Genomic DNA, 6,000 nt, shown 5'->3' with positions numbered 1-6,000 from the left:
AATGCTGCTCAGTCACCGCCTGAAGAGGAGGCTCCCAGGTGACCTCCTTGTGGCCTGCCAGGATCTGAAGGGGGCTACAAAACAGCTGGAGAGGGACTTTTTAGGCTGTCAGGGAGTGAGAGGACTGGGGGGAATGGAGCAAAGCTGGAGATGAGTAGGTTCAGCCTGGAGGTGAGGAGGAAGTTGTTGAGCATGAGAGTGGTGAGAGGCTGGAATGGGTTGCCCAGGGAGGTGGTTGAGGCCCCATGGCTGGAGGTGTTTAAGGGCAGGCTGGCTGAGGCTGTGGGCAGCCTGCTCTAGGGCAGGGTGCCCCTGGGCATGGCAGGGGGCTTGGAACTGGCTGCTCCTTGTGGTCCCTTCCAACCCTGACTGATTCTATGACTCTGAGCATGACATTTCCCATGGTAGGACAGGTCCTCTCCCCAGCTTCTCCACTTGGATGCACTGGTGGCTGCACTTTAAAAGCTGACATGATTACAAGGGGTGGTAAAAATACACACAGGCTTTCCTTCACACACACATACAGACCCTGTTCTGCTCTGCAGGGGCAGAATTTCTGGCTGTCTTCAAAAAGAAGCTACCAGACAAATTCAGAGACTTAGGAAGTCAGGAAATGGAAAAGGCTGAGCTATAAACACAGCTTTACCCCACTGTGAATCGGGCTGAGCAGGGAATTAAGGGAACAGCAGATCTTACTCTTGGAGGTGAGAGAGGAAATTTGAGATCATAGAATCAGACAGTTTGGAAGAGACCTCCAAGCTCAGCCAGCCCAACCTAGCACCCAGCCCTGTCCAGTCAACCAGACCATGGCACTAAGTGCCTCATCCAGGCTTTGCTTCAACACCTCCAGGCACGGCGACTCCACCACCTCCCTGGGCAGCCCATTCCAATGCCAATCACTCTCTCGGACAACAACTTCCTCCTAACATCCAGCCTAGACCTCCCCTGGTACAGCTTGAGGCTGTGTCCCCTTCTTCTGTTGCTGGGTGCCTGGCAGCAGAGCCCAACCCCACCTGGCTACAGCCTCCCTTCAGGTAGTTGTAGACAGCAATGAGCTCTGCCCTGAGCCTGCTCTTCTGCAGGCTGCACACCCCCAGCTCCCTCAGCCTCTCCTCACAGGGCTGTGCTCCAGGCCCCTCACCAGCCTTGCTGCCCTTCTCTGGACCCCTTCCAGCACCTCAACAGCTCTCTTCAATTCAGGAGCCCAGAACTGGACACAGCACTCAAGCTGTGGCCTGAGCAGTGCTGAGCACAGAGGCAGAAGAACCTCCCTTGTCCTGCTGCCCACACTGCTCCTGAGCCAGCCCAGGATGCCATTTGCTCTGCTGCCCACCTGGGCACACTGCTGCCTCATCTTCAGCTACTCTCTACCAGCACTCCCAGGGCCCTCTCTGCCTGGCTGCTCTCATCCACTCTGTCCCCAGCCTGTAGCACTGCTTGGAGTTGTTTTCATTCTGTCCTTGCTTTATACAACACTAACACCCACGGTTCAACCTTTGGCCTCATCTGGTTGTTTGGATGGCACTCAACACTCTCCCCTTAGCACTCAATTAGCACTCTCCAGCCCAGTAAATGGAAGAGAGCTTTTCTCCTGCCCACCTTTCCCTCAGCCAGACTCCTTACAAGTCTATCCCATTAGTACCCAGATCTCCACACTGTTGGCCACCTTTGCTACACCGAGGTCCTCACAGCCTCTTCCTTGCTTCAGCACTGAGTACAGAGATTACAGAGCTGGGGCTCCTCACATGCACAGCAGCATGATGCTCCATGGAGACCACAAGCCTCCCCAGAGACAAGCACCACAAACCCTCTGCCAACTGCCTGCTGCTCGTGGGGGGGGGGGCCTGGGGACCAGTGTGCAGGTGTCCTTGCAGGGCATACAGCTCTTGGCAGTGTATACTCATCCCAGAATAGAGGTGAGTGTCCAATCAGGCCCTAAACAGAGGGGTCGAGGTAGTGAAGAGGTAATTATACAAATGTTAAAGCCTTCTTGCTTCAAATGCTCAAGGTACTTGCAATTCCTCTACCAAAAAATAGGCCTATGGATTACATCATGCAGAGCCAATGGCATCCTGGGCTGGCTCAGGAGCAGTGTGGGCAGCAGGACAAGGGAGGCTCTTCTGTCCCTGTGCTCAGCACTGCTCAGGTCACACCTGGAGTGCTGTGTCCAGTTTTGGGCTCCTCCATTGAAGAGAGATGTTGAGGTGCTGGAAGGGGCCCAGAGAAGGGCAGCAAGGCTGGGGAGGGGCCTGGAGCAGAGCCCTGTGAGGAGAGGCTGAGGGAGCTGGGGGTATGCAGCCTGCAGAAGAGGAGGCTCAGGGCAGACCTCATTGCTGTCTGCAGCTACCTGGAGAGAGGTTGTAGCCAGGTGGGGTTGGGCTCTGCTGCCAGGCACCCAGCAACAGAAGAGGAGGACACAGTCTCAAGCTGTGCCAGGGCAGGTCTAGGCTGGATGTTAGGAGGAAGTTGTTGTCAGAGAGAGTGATTGGCATTGAAATGGGCTGCCCAGGGAGGTGATGCAGTCACCATCCCTGGAGGTGTTGAATCCAAGCCTGGCTGGGGCACTTAGTGCCATGGTCTGGTTGCTTGTCTAGGGTTGGGTGCTAGGTTGGGCTGGATGAGCTTTGAGGTCTCTTCCAACCTGGTTGATTCTGTGATTCTATGCTTTTTTGCAGGGTTTCTCTTCAAACTCATGAAGAATTACTGAAGAAAAAAAAAAACATGGTTGGTTTGTTTAGCATAAAGTCACTCTAAATTTTCTGTAGCTTTAAATGCTTTTGCCTCACATCTGAAAGATATTTTTTCCCCTGCCATTGTGTGCAGGGCTTATCTAAATACTAAGTTTCAGTAATTCCTGCTTATGCCTTAGGCATTCAAAATAGAAACTTGAATTGCAAGTTGCAAAGGCTGTAAATGGCAGGCAAAAAACCTGAACAGCAGAGGATTATAAAGGGAAGAAAAACCAGCAACATGGTTATTTTTACCCAAAAGCAGCACACATCAGTCTGGTACAAGCCCTCAGTTGTTAAAAGGGAGAATTTTACCTTAAGCAACAGTTCCTGTGAAACTCTTCTGACCAACCTGAGCTCCTTTTAGGACCAGGTTCCTGCCTGGTGAGTGTGGGGCAGGCTGTGGATGGAGTCTGCCTGCACTGCAGCAAAGTCTTTGACAGCATCTGTCACAACAGGCTCCTGGCACAGCTGGCAGCTCCTGGCTTGCACAGATTCACTCTGATATGGGTCTAGAACTGTCTGGAGGGCTGGGCCCAGAGAGTGGTGGTGAATGGTGCCACATCCAGCTGGCAGCTGGCACTGGTGATGTGCCCCAGGGGTCAGCACTGGGCACAGTCCTGTTCAATATCTTTAGTGATGATCTGGAGCAGGGGATGGAGTCCAGCATCAGGGAGTTTGCAGATGACACCAAGCTAGGAGCAGCTGTGGAGCTGCTGGAGAGTAGGAGAGTCCTGCAGAGGGACCTGGCCAGGCTGGGTGGGCAGAGGCCAATGGGATGAGACTGAACAAGGCCAAGGGCAGGGTTCTGCACTTTGGCCACAACAACCCCAAGCAGCATTACAGGCTGGGGACAGAGTGGCTGAGAGCAGCCAGGCAGAGAGGGACCTGGGGGTGCTGGTAGGGAGGAGCTGAAGATGAGGCAGCAGTGTGCCCAGATGGGCAGCAGAGCCAATGGCATCCTGAGCTGGCTCAGGAGCAGTGTGGGCAGCAGGACAAGGGAAGTTCTTGTGCCCCTGTGCTCAGCACTGCTCAGGCCACCCCTTGAGTGCTGTGTCCAGTTCTGGGATGCTCAATTCAAGAGAGATGTTGAGATACTGGACTGGATGAGGCACTTAGTGCCATGGTCTAGTTGATTGGATAGGGTGGGTGATAGGTTGGACTATCATAATGGCAGCCCATTCCAGTGCCAATCACTCTCTCTGTAGTCACTTGGACCACAGAGTTTCTGCTTTTTGAGTGATTTGGTTGAGTGCTTCCCCTACCATTATTGATTGAAATACTTCTGATAATTCTTTGGAACACAGCTGAGTTTTGCCCAGCTGCTGCATTTCTATGGGACTTAGCAAACAAAGGTCACTAACTTGTAAATGTGGTTCTCATGTCAACAAATCACAGAATGGTTTAGGTTGGAAGGAACCTCAAAGCTCGACCAGTTCCAACCCCCTGCCATAGGCAGGGACACCTCCCACTAAAACAGGTAGCTTCAGGCCTCATCCAAACTGGTCTTGAACATTCCAGGGAGGTTGTGGATAACAGATCTTTGATCACATTCTGTGATTCTGTCATCTACAACCTCCCTGGGCAACCTGTGCCAGTCTCTCACCACCCTCACTGCAAAGATCTTCCTCCTAACATCCAGTTGCAATCTCCCCTCTGCCACTTTAAACCCACTGCTCCTCCTCATCCTGGCATTACCAGACCTTGTCAATAGTCCCTCCCCAGCCTTCCTGTAGCCCACTTCAGATACTGGAAGGCCACTCCAAGGTCTCCTCCAAGCCTTCTCTTCTCCAGGCTGCAGAGCCCAAACTCTCTCAGCCTGTCCTCAGAGCAGAGCTGCTGCAGCCCTCTCTGCATCTTGGTGACCTCTTCTGGACTGGCTCAAATAGTTCCATGTCCTGCTTGTGCTGGGGGCTGCAGAACTGCACACAGGACTGCAGGTGGGGTCTCAGGAGAGCAAAGGGGCAGAATCCCCTCCCTTGCCCTGCTGCTCACACTGCTCTAGATGTAGCCCGGGACACAGCTGGACCAAAGCAAAGCTCACTGCAATGTATGGAAATGAAGGCTCTGCTGTCCCCTAAGTGCCTAAACACTCCTAGGTGAGTTTAAAGCTCTTCAAAGAGAAAGAGAGAGAGAGAGAAATTGCCTTCAAAGTAACTGTGGTTTATTATTTATTTCTACCTTTTCCTTTTTTAGTAACAAACCAGTCATAATTAATAATCAGGATTGTTTTGAGTGAATCTAATTGCAGTGCTCCTTAAAGCATAGCAGCACTCCCTCTACACCCAGCCAGGCAAAACAGAAAGAAAGAAAGAAAACCAACACATACCAAAAATAGCAGCCAGAGACACACAACCTGCCCTCCCACTGCTTGTCTTGCTGGACCAGACAGATCTTGATGCTCAGAGGGCTGCAGCAGCTCTGCTGTGAGCACAGACTGAAAGAGTTGGGGCTGTGCAGGCTGCAGAAGAGGCTCCCAGGTGACCTTCTTGTGGCCTTCCAGGGCCTGAAGGGAGCCTCCAAAAAAGCTGGGGAGGGACTTTTTAGGCTGTGAGGGAGTGCCAGGACTGGGGGGAATGGAGCAAAGCTGGAGGTGGGGAGAGTCAGGCTGGAGGTGAGGAGGAAGTTGTTGAGCATGAGAGTGGTGAGAGGCTGGAATGGGTTTCCCAGGGAGGTGGTTGAGGCCCCATGGCTGGAGGTGTTTAAGGCCAAGCTGGCTGAGGCCGCGATCAGTCTGATCAAAATCATCATAGAATCAACCAGGTTGGAAGAGACGTCAAAGCTCAGCCAGTCCAACCTAGCACCCAGCCCTACACAATCAACCAGACCATGGCACTTAGTGCCTCAGCCAGCCTTGGCATCAACACCTCCAGGCACGGCCACTCCACCACCTCCCTGGGCAGCCCATTCCAATGCCAATCACTCTCTCTGACAACAACTTCCTCCTAACACCCAGCTGAGGCCTCCCCTGGCACAGCTTGAGACTGTGTCCTCTTCTTCTGTTGCTGCTTGCCTGGCAGCAGAGCCCAACCCCACCTGGCTACAGCCTCCCTTCAGGTAGTTGCAGACAGCAATGAAGTCTGCCCTGAGCTTCCTCTTCTGCAGGCTGCACACCCCCAGCTCCCTCAGCCTCTCCTCACAGGGCTCTGCTCCAGGCCCCTCACCAGCCTTGCTGCCCTTCTCTCAACACCTTCCAGCACCTCAACATCTCTCTTGAATGGAGGAGCCCAGAACTGGACACAGCGCTCAAGGGGTGGCCTGAGCAGTGCTG

Source organism: Pogoniulus pusillus, chromosome 1, assembly GCF_015220805.1.
Source record: "Pogoniulus pusillus isolate bPogPus1 chromosome 1, bPogPus1.pri, whole genome shotgun sequence".
Classification (NCBI taxonomy): Eukaryota; Metazoa; Chordata; class Aves; order Piciformes; family Lybiidae; genus Pogoniulus; species Pogoniulus pusillus.
This window is presented reverse-complemented; position numbering follows the sequence as displayed.